The sequence below is a fragment of the Podarcis filfolensis genome, assembly GCF_964270895.1.
Source record: "Podarcis filfolensis genome assembly, chromosome: 1".
NCBI classification, from domain to species: domain Eukaryota; kingdom Metazoa; phylum Chordata; class Lepidosauria; order Squamata; family Lacertidae; genus Podarcis; species Podarcis filfolensis.
The window spans coordinates 60,768,738-60,782,505 of record NC_139604.1 but is presented as its reverse complement, the minus strand read 5'-3'; the positions used below and the strand labels follow the sequence as shown (position 1 = coordinate 60,782,505).

At 42.3% G+C, this 13,768-nt stretch overlaps 1 protein-coding gene across 8 annotated transcripts in view; it reads right to left on the bottom strand.

The window, feature by feature from the left end:
* TSPAN4 (tetraspanin 4) overlaps window positions 1-13,768 on the bottom strand; it is a 500,953-nt gene that overhangs the window by 278,556 nt on the left and 208,629 nt on the right. The window contains exon 1 of one of the 8 annotated variants that reach the window (XM_083587763.1): window positions 13,070-13,424. The exons of the other annotated variants lie outside the window; for them this stretch is intronic. The gene's annotated coding sequence lies outside the window, so the exon portion shown is untranslated. Of the gene's footprint in view, window positions 1-13,069; window positions 13,425-13,768 lie in introns of those variants that run through there. 8 annotated transcript variants of the gene reach the window in all.

The window sequence follows — 13,768 nt, the reverse complement described above, 5'->3', positions numbered from 1 at the left end:
AGGCCATTTAGTTTTTGATCACCAGAAGAAATGCTTTCTGTCGATTTAAATGTTGCAACATTTAGTTCCTATTTTCATCCTACACATCTCTCATTTATGAAGAGCCTATATAGCACAGTTGCTGTAGTTTTAAAAACAATACCCTAATTTCTCCCAATTTTCCATGATTCAGGGGGTCATAATTCTGATCATCTACCAGACCTTCCACACCTGAAGATAAATAGTGGGAGGTGCCCATATTGCACAGGAGTGATCTATTCTCTCCTCTCAGTAGGCTGAAACATAGCGTGCATTTCTATTGTTGCCTTCTTATAAAGGAAGGGGGATGAGCTGCATCAGGGTCTGAGGGAAATTGGGAGGGGGAGAAGGAGGGACAGAAGAACAAGCCCTTAAGCGGGAGGCATGGATCTGTCTCTGCAGGAGCTTTTCTTTCCACACCATCCATATGGAAATGGAAGATAAGGGTTGGTACACACCCAGGAGCCACAGAGCGCATTGTGCTCCAAGCACGTGCCCAGCAGCAGTGTATGCACAGCTAATTCCCATTAAAGCTAATAAGACCCAAGCACTCACGACAAGAGAACAGAGCTGATGTGCTTTCCCATGAAGTTTCGGGAGAGGGAGGCACTTGTCATTTAATTTTCCTCTGACACCTTTCAGGACAATTTGCTGCCACAGAGAAAATGAAATGTAAGAGAAATGCCAATTAGCTGAAACCATTCAGATTTTAACATCATTCAACAAGCTCTCGGCAGCAGCTCTGTGAACTGATGCCTCAGCTGGCCCTAACAAATAAGCCTGGCCGAACCCATTATTAGGAATCTGCAATACCAACTGGCAGCAAGAGCCAAGCGAAAACCAGGAGAACCAAAAGGAAAAGAAGGAAGAAAAGCGCCCCACAAATAAAAGAGGACAAGGGGGGAAAGTTTGAGACTGGCTGGAAAGGATCAATAGCATATGTTCTCCCACTGGCGATGCACAGCAAGCATTCTCCTCTCAGGGAGGAACACATACTTCAGCTACCAGAAAGGGATGGAATTGCTCCCAGCTGGGGTAGCTGCATGTGACATTCACAGCAATTCCAGACTGCAGTGTGTGTGATACTTGATGGGTGACATCAGCAGCACACCAGTCTCACCCTTCGGTAACCCTGTGTACTTTTCCAGCCAGAATTCCATCTATCAAAATTCCATCCATCTGTCATGGATGCTCTAGCCGAGATTCCTGAATTGCAGGGGGTTGGACTAGATAGCACTTGGGACCCCTTCAAACGCTACAATTATATGATTCTATGAATACATCTGTGATGTGTGCATGGATGAGAGGAGCTAGGCAGAGTGGACCAGACGGTGGCAAGGAGTTAAAATCCATATGTGGTGTAAACTGGCCGTATCAGCCAGTCAGTTTCATTGCCTTCATCTGTAAAAAGAGCAGAGCACCGCCTGCTGCAAAAGCACCACCACAAAGCGCACAGATGATGGTGCTGTCTGGGCAGGGCTTTGGGGCAGAGTCCAAGGCTACACTCAGCAAAGCAGGAAGGAGGGCCCCTAAGCCAAGCGGGGCTGAATTGCCACATTTCGAATACACGCTACCATACACGTGGGCCCCGAGAGACTATCAAGCCCAGAGTCTAAAATTACCTAACTGTACCACTGATCACAGAGCACTTTATAAAAAGATGCACATTTGCATTTTAAATCCCAGGCTATTCAAATAAAAGCAGATAGCTGGAGAAATTTTAAGTAGCCACTTAGAAGCATTACAGCATCCTACTCAGACTCCATTAGCAAATGTTGGGAGTTATTCAAGGGCATCATTCCTTGCTTCAAAAAGCTTAGTCTCTGAAAAGCCATCTGGAAGCCCATTGTAGAGCACAGTGGGAGATGCAGAGGACAGCAATAACTTGGAGCTTCCCAGACAACGGCAAAGCTATATTAATGTGCTATGTTCTGCTTCTGTCTAGATAAAGGTTCTTTAATGGAATGGATGCAGAGGTGGTCTCTGATTCAGGGAGATATTCCTAGCATTCCAAAACAATGCCATTCACCACAGAAAATTCATCAGGGTGAAAGTCGGCCCCATTATAAAAGTATTATGTATTAAAATCTTCCCAAATGCTCCACGAAAGACAATGCAATATAGGATAATAATAAAAAAAATCCATCACGAACCCTAAGTAACTAGTCCCATTGTTAAACAAATCTCCTAATGTTCAGCCAAATTTACCGTTCTGTAACTTAAGCCCTTTATCTGTTGTTCTGCCTTCTGGGACAGAAGAAAACAAGTCTTTGCCATTTGTGTAGGGTACTATCATGTTCTCCCTCAGTCTTCTCTTCCTTCAACCTTTCCTCATAGGACTTGTTTTCCACTCCACTGATGATCTTTACCGCCCTCCTCTGAACCCATTCCAATTGGTCAAAATCCTTCTTAATGTTCTGTGTCCAGAACTCAACGAACAACTCCAGATGGCATTTAACTAGTGCAGAAAAAAGTGAAACTGTTACTTTTTGTAACTTGGAAACTATGGTTTAATGCAGTCTAAAACCACATCCATGGTTTTATGCAGCCACATTACACTTCTGACCTGCCTAACACTAAGCCAAACCATTGTGTGGGAGCAGCAGGGCCAGGGAAAGAGTGAAGCAGCTCTAATTTTCCATCCAGGCACCAGCATGCTTGCTTATTTTTACAATAAGCAATCGTTTGGCTTACTGCTAAATGTGAAACAGACCTTTGAGCATTGTCTTCCAATCAGCTCTGAATCTACCCAACTGTATTATCACCTAGACCACATTTAACCACTGTTGATCTGCTTTCTGTGATAACAAATGGACATGGCACAGCTCTCAAAAGAAATGCACAAATGATCACTAGAGGAAACAAGCCAAGACAGAGACTGCAAATCAAGTGAAGTCATGACAGCTCCCCTCTCCTGCAAAGACCTTTAACAGCACACCATGTGCAAGAATATGCTGTAGCACTTCACACACAAAGACACAGAAAAGAGCAGTTCCTCTTTCTCCACCTACTGTCTTTCTGATCTTCAGCCTGCTCTCTCCAATAATGGTCATTTTTCTTCTGACTCCATCCAGGAAGTGTCAATTTGGCAATGACCATATGCTGACTGTAACGAGTAATTTAAAAAAGGAACACTGAAATCTGATATTTTTTAGGAATACACAATGTATTTTCTTCACAACCAGAGAAATCGAGAGCCATGCAATATCCTTGCATTTTTGGCATAATCTCAGCTGCTAAAAGCAGAGATTTCCCGTGCATTTTAGGTGGTCGCAAAAATGACTCCAGCACTTGCTATTCACTTTTAAACTGCTGTAACTTTCAAACTATTTGAAATTTGTCCAGATTATACCTCTTCATGTGAAAGTGACATGCAACCACACAATCGCACAAATGCACACAAAGGCATTATTTTATGACGAAAAGTTTTCAGTCTTTATAATAACAAAATGCTGTGCACTCCAAGTGATAGGCCATTCCTACCCCAGCCCATGAAGCCCACTGGAGCAATGTGGTACCATGGATGAGCATTGCTTCCTCTATGGCTGGAAGTGAACTGAGGTCGTATGAGCTTCTGCCTCAAGTCCACGTCTCCCAAGCTTTATACCCCATTCTTGCTCAGAGAATAGAGACTCTTAAAGGGTACTTCATATGCACTCTGTGGCCTCTTGCTCAACATGATCCCTGTATTGTTGGGCAGGCATGGTACTGCAGGAGGCAACTGGGCTTAAGGAAGGGAAGGGTGTTTGTGAGGGTCCTGACTCTGGCTCCACAATCTTAGCTCTGCAGGTTCAGTGTTAGAGGCCCTGCTCAGCTCTTCATCAGCCACACACTTGGCCAGCTCATCCTCCACATCCGTCTCCATACACAAGACTGGGACCATGATTCCTAATAATAATAATGTTATTATTTATACCCCACCCATCTGGCTGGGTTTCTCCAGCCACTCTGGGCTGCTTACAGCATACAGTGGTACCTCGGGTTAAGAACTTAATTCGTTCTGGATGTCCATTCTTAACTTGAAACTGTTCTTATCCTAAGGTACCACTTCAGCTAATGGGGCCTCCTGCTGCCACTGCGTGATTTCTGTTCTCATTCTGAAGCAAAGTTCTTAACCCAAGGTACTATTTCTGGGTTAGTGGAGTCTGTAACCTGAAGCGTCTGTAACCCGAGGTTGGTACCTAAAAACGTAATAAAAACATCAAGCATTAAAAGCCTCCCAATACAGGGCTGCCTTCAGATGTCTTCGAAACGTTGTATATTTCCTTATCTCCTTGACATATGAAGGGAGGGCGTTCCACAGGGAGGGCGCCACTACCTAGAAGGCCCTCTCCTTCATGCTGCACAGGTGTTTATCTTCCTGGCCCATCCTTTTCCATTGCTGTGGCCAAAGCCATCTCATCGCATAACATTCCATTTTTATAACTTCTGAGGCGTCCTTCTTAAATTGTAAGCTCTTTCACATGCCCTTGGAGGCTAGGAGAAAGTATTTGTTCTGTGAGAAATTATGATCACAGGATCTTCCACTGGGCTAGAGTTACCATCACTGTGAGCAATGCATTCAAGAAACTGCTCAGATTTTTTTCTGCAACCTGAAATACATGCTTGCTTCTAAAATAAGCTAAAAGTTATGCTACAGGGTTCCAACAAATATTCTGGTCTTGCTGCCCAGGGCAACCGCTCAACCATACTAAGTTAAGCTATCCAGCTTCATCTTTTTCACTTCATATCAGAGGAAAAAGAGAAATAGTCATTGTCCTTTCATGTGGATGTAGCCTACCTTGATTTCAGCAAGGCATTTGACAAGGTGCCCCATGATATTCTTGTAAAGAAGCTGGTAAAATGCGGTCTTGACTATGCTACCACTCAGTGGATTTGTAACTGGCTGACTGACCGAACCCAAAGGGTGCTCATCAATGGTTCCTCTTCATCCTGGAGAAGAGTGACTAGTGGGGTGCCACAGGGTTCTGTCTTGGGCCCGGTCTTATTCAACATCTTTATCAATGACTTGGCTGATGGACTCAAGGGCATCCTGATCAAATTTGCAGATGACACCAAACTGGGAGGGGTGGCTAACACCCCAGAGGACAGGATCACACTTCAAAACAACCTTGACAGATTAGAGAACTGGGCCAAAACAAACAAGATGAATTTTAACAGGGAGAAGTGTAAAGTATTGCACTTGGGCAAAAAAACACCTGGTTGAAGAGAAACGTTTTCACCTGGTGCCTAAATATATGTAATGATGGCTCCAGGTGAGCCTCCCTGGGAGATAAACTTCATGTAGAAGGATCATCTCCCTCCACCAACTTGGCAGTACTTACCTTCTTATGAGTCTGTAGTTACATGCCCTACAAGACTGGTAGTATGACCCCATCATCATCACACAGTTGGTATTTTTCAGGTGGCTTCTGTTCCCTGAGATCAAGCATCCAGTTTGCACCAGATGATTAACGTCCTTTTAAGTCTCCCGTACACTGTACTCACATTGGTCTGGTTTGTCTGCAATACTAAGCCAAATGCACAAATACAAGATGGGTGACACCTGGCTTGAGAGCAGTACATGTGAAAAGGATCTAGGAGTCTTGGTTGACCACAAACTTGACATGAGCCAACAGTGTGACGCGGCAGCTAAAAAAGCCAATGCAATTCTGGGCTGCATCAATAGGAGTATAGCATCTAGATCAAGGGAAGTAATAGTGCCACTGTATTCTGCTCTGGTCAGACCTCACCTGGAGTACTGTGTCCAGTTCTGGGCACCACAGTTCAAGAAGGACACTGACAAACAGGAACGTGTCCAGAGGAGGGCAACCAAAATGGTCAAAGGCCTGGAAACGATGCCTTATGAGGAACGGCTAAGGGAGCTGGGCATGTTTAGCCTGGAGAAGAGGAGGTTAAGGGGTAATATGATAGCCATGTTCAAATATATAAAAGGATGTCACATAGAGGAGGGAGAAAGGTTGTTTTCTGCTGCTCCAGAGAAGCGGACACAGAGCAATGGATCCAAACTACAAGAAAGAAGATTCCACCTAAACATTAGGAAGAACTTCTTGACAGTAAGAGCTGTTCGACAGTGGAATTTGCTGCCAAGGAGTGTGGTGGAGTCTCCTTCTTTGGAGGTCTTTAAGCAGAGGCTTGACAACCATATGTCAGGAGTGCTCTGATGGTGTTTCCTGCTTGGCAGGGGGTTGGACTCGATGGCCCTTGTGGTCTCTTCCAACTCTATGATTCTATGATTCTATGTGGGCTCCCTATAAAGTTGAAATGCACAGTCAGATATAGCTAGCAGACCTGTATAAATGTTTGGCTTTGATGATGATGATGATGATGATGATGACTTATACACTGTTTTGCCTCAGTCACTCTAGACGGCTTCTACATTATGAATCTAGGCTGCTTTGAGGGAAAGCATGGGAAACTGGCCTGTGGTTTTAAAATTTTAAGTAAGTTGCAGATGAGAAAGGGATTGAATTGCATTTGATTTCCAATAAATGGACTCTGTTGCCAGCTGGGGAAGATGACATTTGTCTGTTGGTTGCAATTAAAACAGTGGGAACTTATACTTAATTAAAATTGAGAAGCCATGGGGAGCAGCAAAAGAACAGCTTAAAAGTATAGTACTCATGCCTGCATGTTTAGAAAAACTGGAATGATTAGATTGGCGCCTGTGCCAGGGTGGCATACAAATTCATGAAGCTTTCAGTAAGCTCACTATGTCTGACACCTTCATGGCTGCCTTTTCAGTGCAAATGCTGCTCTTTTTAACTGTTAACTGGTCTTTAACTGTTCTTAGATTTTTTAGTTCCTTCCTTTTAATCAGAATTGTTGTTTAATAGCAGCTGCTTATTTACTCTTTTTAAACTGCTGCATCTAGGTGCTTTCATGAACTATCAACATTTATTTTATTACAACTTGTTGTTAGGTGCCTTAAGACCTCACAAGAGGTATTTTTAATGCACATGTCAGCAATCAAAGATAGCATACGAATAGGCCTGCAGCCTGCAAACAAACCCAAGGGGAGAAAATACTATAAAGGAGAAAAATTAAAAGTTCTCTTCCAAAGCCTGGGAGCCCTCTCTCATTACTTCCCATCAGTTTTCTCTTGGTAATGTTTGCAATATACAGTATGCATGAATACACATAGTATTGCTACAATGGCAGTCAAAACAGTCAGGCCCTATTGTATAAACTGTAGGTCTGTTTCACTACATTAAAAAAAAAATATTCACAAATATGTGAACACACACACACACACAAAGCCGGATCAAGGATCTTCTAGAGTCACATCTTATTTCTCTACATAGTCAAACCATATGGTTACACATTTGCCAGTATTAATTCAAGCTGTATAAAAGATTCAAACAGACCCCAATCTTGTCTACCTGCATTTAAAAATAATCAACAACCTGCCCACTCACCCCCCCCCCAATGCATTGGAGCCTATAATAGATCTGAGGTGATTTTCAGCATAAGCTTATGATTTTTGGAACAAAAGCAAATGCACTAAACATGCACTCATGTTCTTTCTCCCCCTCTCTCTGCCATTAAAGATGTTCCACATGAATCTGTTCCCCCCCCCCAATACTGCAGCCTTTATTTTAGCTTCCACTAAAATTTGATGGTTTGTTTTTATATTATGAGCCGGCCTCACACTGAAAACTTCTTTATGTCTCCTTTTACTGGTTATGCAGAGCTAGCTGGAAATAACACATTTCATTTGCCGCCAGACCTCTCTTGTGTCTCTCCCCTCCACCCTCCCCGGTTTATGTTATTCTATTACCTTTTTCTTTTACTGATTATACTGCATTTCTGAAGTAAACAGGAATGGTGAGCAAAGAAAACTGCTCACTTCTTTGTATACTTTGAGATCAGATAATGCAGGCTGCTTCCCCATGTAAGACAGGATATAGAATTTGAGCCAATGATTCCTTTATCCTTTACAAGCCCAGTTTAGTCAGGGTGAACACATCCTTCATTTCACATAATGGAAAACCCATGTGCCCAAGTGATGCTCTAGAGAGGCCTGTGCTACATCTCAATTTGAGTCAAGCTGACTCCACTCAGGTTCATGGAAATGCTTTCACTGGGCCAGTCTCTACTCCACAGAAATAAATTGGTTCCCATTTGGGTTAACACTGTTTCTCCAAAGCCAAACAATTGCTTCCACATGAGATTTCTTTGCTATCTTTAGAAACCCAAGGAACAAAAATAGAAAACCAAATTTTGTTAATATTTATTTCTTTTAAATCATAGCCTATTGACATTTGAAACTAAACTTGGTTTCCATGTTCTTCTCAACATTGTTTAATTAATTCACTTTACTACACTGAGACTAGTACTGCATGTTTTCATTATCCCTCTCCAGCTTGGACTACTGCAATGCGCTCTATGTGGGGCTACCTTTGAAGATGACTCGGAAACTACAAATTATCCAGAATGCGGATGGTGACTGGGAGCAGCTGCCAAGACCATATAACACTGGTCCTGAAAGACCTACATTGCCCCCAATACATTTCCAAGCCTTAGCCCAGTTTACCTGAAGGAGCGTCTCCACCCCCACTCTGAGGGCCTTCTGGTGGTTCCCTCACTGCAAGAAGTGAGGTTACAGGGAAGCAGGCAGAGGGCATTCTCCGTAGTGGCGCCCACCCTGTGGAATGCCCTCCCATCAGATATCAAGGAAATAAAAAACTATCTGACTTTTAGAAGACATCTGAAAGCAGCCCTGTATAGGGAAGCTTTTTAAGGTTTAATGTTTTACTATGCTTTTATATATGCTGTAAGCTGTCCAGACTGGCTGCGGCAACCTAGTCAGATGGGCGGGGTACAAATATTCTTATTCTTATCATCTGCTGTTCATCTACACGTCTATTATGTCGACTTTGTGCACTTCGTATCTACATGTGTAAACACAAGCAGGTATACCACTACAGTGGTACCTCAGGTAACAGACACTTCAGGTTACAGAAGCTTCAGGTTACAGACTCCGCTAACCCAGAAATAGTACCTCGGGTTAAGAACTTTGCTTCAGGATGAGAACAGAAATCGTGCAGCAGCGGTGCAGCGGCAGCAGGAGACCCCATTAGCTAAAGTGGAACCTCAGGTTAAGAACGGACCTCCAGAACGAATTAAGTTCTTAACCCGAGGTACCACTGTATTGGGATTAAACTTTATTGAGCAGTTAGTTATATGTAACTGAACAAAGGAATAAGTAACAACTGGAGTTATGAACACTGAGTTGGATTCAGAATGCCCCTTCCCTGAACTGAAAGACCCCCTTCCATTCCTGGAAGGGACTCAAATCCTGCTAGAGGAAAGGGGGACGGAGGCCATTGTCATGTCCTTCATGTCACCTCCCATGCTGTTCAGGAGGATCCCCCAATCCTCTGGGACTGCAGGGGAAGGGGGGAATTGGGAGGGGGTCAGAAATTGGTTCTTACGATGAATTTCCATTTTAAGATTCTGTTGGAGGTCATTCTGTTGTGAGGGTGTTACTTGGGAGTCTTCGGGAAGGAACTTTTGAGGAAGGGCCTTGAATCTTTATTGCAGAAAGAAAGCAGGCAGGTATCCCTCCATAGGGACTTCTCACACATATGGATGTAATTTGGTTCTACGTTTCTCCACATGAATCATATTAATGAACATTGACTGGAAATCCATTATGATGAAAGGAGACATATCTTCAATATAAATTCAGTTAATCCTACTCTGTATTCTCTGTGGTCCTCTGTCTCTGCCAAGGCTCCTACAAGCCAGTCTGAAATGAGGTGTCAAGCCATGACATGGTGCTGCACTAGATTAAATATAAAAATGGCACCTAATCCCCATATGAAATGTTACGAGCGCTACAATCTCCAGTGCTTCCTTACCCATCACTACTATTTCCTTTAGAAAAGGAACAAAAACAATCTAGTTTGCTGTACAGTACATCTGTTTCCTTACTTTCAGTAGTATGCAATACCAAAATAAAGAATTGTAAAGCTACAGGGGGAAATGGATTGGAAGGCATCCCTGGTTCACCAAAGTTCAGTCATGGTGGAATAATTCTAACCTTTGTAAGAAGATGATTTCAGCCAATCACTTTATTGTGCAGCTGATAGCCACTGCTAATATTAAATAAACAAGTTTTAAAATATGAAAATCCAAATAAAGTCTAAGAACAAATGTGCACGAAAAATTGGAAATACAATTTATACGAAACCTAAAATCTTAACTTTTATGATGTCAAGGTGATAATGATGGTTGTCACATAATTTAACAAATTTTTAAACACTGCATGCATAACAAGCTACTTTTGAAATTATGATGGGATCAGAGGTATTAAAGCATATTTTCAGTTGACAAAATATTATCAGTCAGGTGCCTAAAATTTACGCAGCACAGCATATAGATGTTTTTAAAAAATGAAAAATGACCACCCTTGCAGGCATGATTACAACATAATGAAATGACATAAAAGGAGAAAAGGATGGAGAAGTCATGTGGAATGGACATATCAGCTTAAACCTGATACAACAGACAACTTGCTGTGAAAAGTTTGCCATTATCGTAGGCAAACTTTACATGCTATTGGAAAATAAGCAAGAAATAGGGAAGGTATTCCACCACAGATATGAAATCTCGCAAAATCTTCCCTTTAAAAACTGAGAAGCCATTGTCTGGGACCTGAGGGCCTGGAAACAGATCCTCAAAGAATAATTTCTTAGGATAGCAAGAAGGGGTCCCAAAATGGAATGTACCCTTAATTTATCTCAGCAATTGGGAATAAATAGAACTATAAGCCCACTTTATCACTCAGCTTGCTAACTTTGTCAACATGCCGCTAAATAGGGTGACTTATTTTCCAAATATGCATTTTAGGAATTGCCTTCAGTGATCTGCTGTTTTGAAAAGGCTGTGTCAATATTCTGTCACATGCCCAAACTGTGGTGCGTGTGACTGATTGGGATGGCAACATGCATAAGAATGGTTGCTTCAAATGTTGTTTCAGCAGCAGTCAACATCAGAGTGAGCCTTAAATAAGAGCAAAGGAGACTGTGATTCCCCTACGACTTCTGAGATGGAGTTCTTGCAGTCAGAGGAGGGCAATGTGACCTCCTAGAGCTGGAGCAATACTGGCACAAAGGGCTCCTTTTGCAACAGAGTTTCTGGATTAGCAAATACATCTGGGGCTGGCCCTGGAGACAATTCCGTCTCCCATTTTGAATCTGCAGCCTGAAGATGTGGTCTGCTCCCAGGATCATAACACATGTAATGGACTGTCATGTAATGCAGAAGCAAAATATGGTGATCAGCTCTATGTACTGAGAGCCAGTGTGGTGTAACGGTTAGAGTGTTGGACTAGGAGAGCAGGGTTCAAATCCCCACTCAGCCATAAAGCTCACCTTGGACCAGTCATCTCTTAACCTGACCTACCTCACAGGTTTGTTGTGAGGATGAAATGGGAAGGAGGAGAACTGTGTACATGACCTTGAGATCCTCAGAAGATAAAAGTGGTATGTAAATTAAATTAAATTAAATTAATATTACACTGGCAGATGAAGTCATCATGCAGAGACCATTCCTCAAGATCCCTCTGTGATAAATAGACCAGCCTTTGGTATTACAAAACGACTGCGTAGAACCATACAAAGCCTTGGTTATTGTTCCATAACATTAAGTACAGTGAAATTACAGCATGCTTATGTACTACATACTGCAGAACTTGACATTTTCACTGCTAATGTCACCCAGAGCTTAAGGCTTTTCCCCAATAAATCAGGCAAGCCCTTTCCCTCTATGTTCAGACAAGGTTAGAGGCTTATGAGATTTATTTTATGAAGCAACGTCAAAATTGTAACGTATCATCTGCACTTATTGAACAATTTTTAAAGTTCATAATCTCACAAGCCAAAAATTACATAAGCAAGCCAGTTTATATACCATGTATGAACCTTACATCTAGTGTTTCCACAGAAACTGTACAACATACAAAAAACACATTTGCTTTGTTATACATAAGCTCAAAAGCTCATGGCTAGAGTGTGCTTATAAAAATCACAGAATTGTGGAGTTGGTAGGGACCCCAAGGGTCATCTAGTCCAACCCCCACAATGCAGGAATTTCAGCTAAAGTCATCCAATCTCTACTTAAAAACCTTCAAGGAAGGCAATTCTACCACCTTCCAAGGGAGTCCGTTCCACTATCAAGCAACTCTTACTAACATAAAGTTATTCCTGATGTTTAGTCGAAATCTCCTTTCTTGTAACTTGTAACTGTTGGTTCAGGTCCTACCCTCCGGAGCAAGAGAAAACAAGCCTGCTCCATCTTTCATGTGGCAGCCCTTGACATATTTGAAGATGAGAATCATATCTCCTCTCAGTCTCCTCTTCCCCAGGCTAACCATACGCAACTCCCTCAACTGTTTCTCGTTGGGCTTGAAGTTTATACCATCCTCATGGTAGAATGCTACACTTGTTGAATTTCTGCCTGACATACAATTAAAAGCTCATGAGGCCAGAAAAAGGATGGCAATTCAGTTTACATCCCTCCTCTTCTACTAAAACTTCTTTCATTTCTGGAGCCCATTATCCCTACTAGGTAAAAATATGTACAGTGATATTTATTTTCAATAACAATCCTGAAATAGCAGAGTTCTCTCTTAAATGCCATTAAAAAAAACTTACTTTGGTGCATTTTTTCTTGTGTGGAAAGCAAAGAGGAATTAAAGTGTAATGGACTCTCAAGCTCACCATTTGACATCTTGTGATCTAACTCAGCCTGCTAATAATAAGCCTAGGTTTATGAGGCATGGAGCTGTTTTTATATATCAGCCTAGCTCCGTCAGCTTACACAGCTCTTCCTTCACCTCTGCTGCCACATTAAATCAATTGTCTTTATAGGCTGCTGTGGCCTGAGCAAGCAATGGGCTCTGAAGGTGGGGTGGGGGAGGGAAGGGATCTTAAACTTACAGAAGGGGAAAGATAGGGCTTGACTGCTTATCTCAATTTTTCTACTAAAGAAAACACCTGACAAGAATAGTACAGCATAAAGTTCATTACATCAAGTGCCTCACCTGAGTAGGACTGCTGTCCGAAACTATGTTTGGCCTGAATCTGCAATTTGGGAGGCCTGACTCCACTACAGCCTTGAGATACAATTAAGGACTGCCATCTTCATCTCAGCCAGGCAAGACTTTGATAAGCTGAAATGATATCCTCAGGCAACAATCCAAAAATCACCTCAGTCTCTTAATTTGTTTTGGGGTGGCACTACAGAGGGATCCAGGCCTGACATGCCAGAAAGAGAGCAATAGTGAACACCGTGTGTCCCTTGGCTATGACTGAGGATAACTTGGGGTGATTGTTGGGGCTGGTGGTCAGAAGCATCAATGACACAGCTATTTCAATTTCATAAGGGTCTGAAAATGGAGATGTGCCCCCTTGGCCCATTGCTAAAGGTGGCAGTTAATACAGAGGGCTGAAGAAAAGTATTAAAAATCACAGGGCAAAAAAAAATCCCATTCTTTGTGGACTAGATTCGTTTAGACACTTGAGTCTGAAACAGAACATTTCAGTCAGCATATAGTCTTCTGTGAATATAAAATATACAGAAACAAGCAGTATAATGGTTGGGGTTTTGGCCCCAAACATGGAAGACACAGATTATGCTCTCTGAGTGAAAGTTACACAGCGCTATGGTAATTTCTACAACAGAATCAAATTCTGACTCTGTTGGGATTTGCCTTGTAATTTACAATATAGTTCTGATGAAA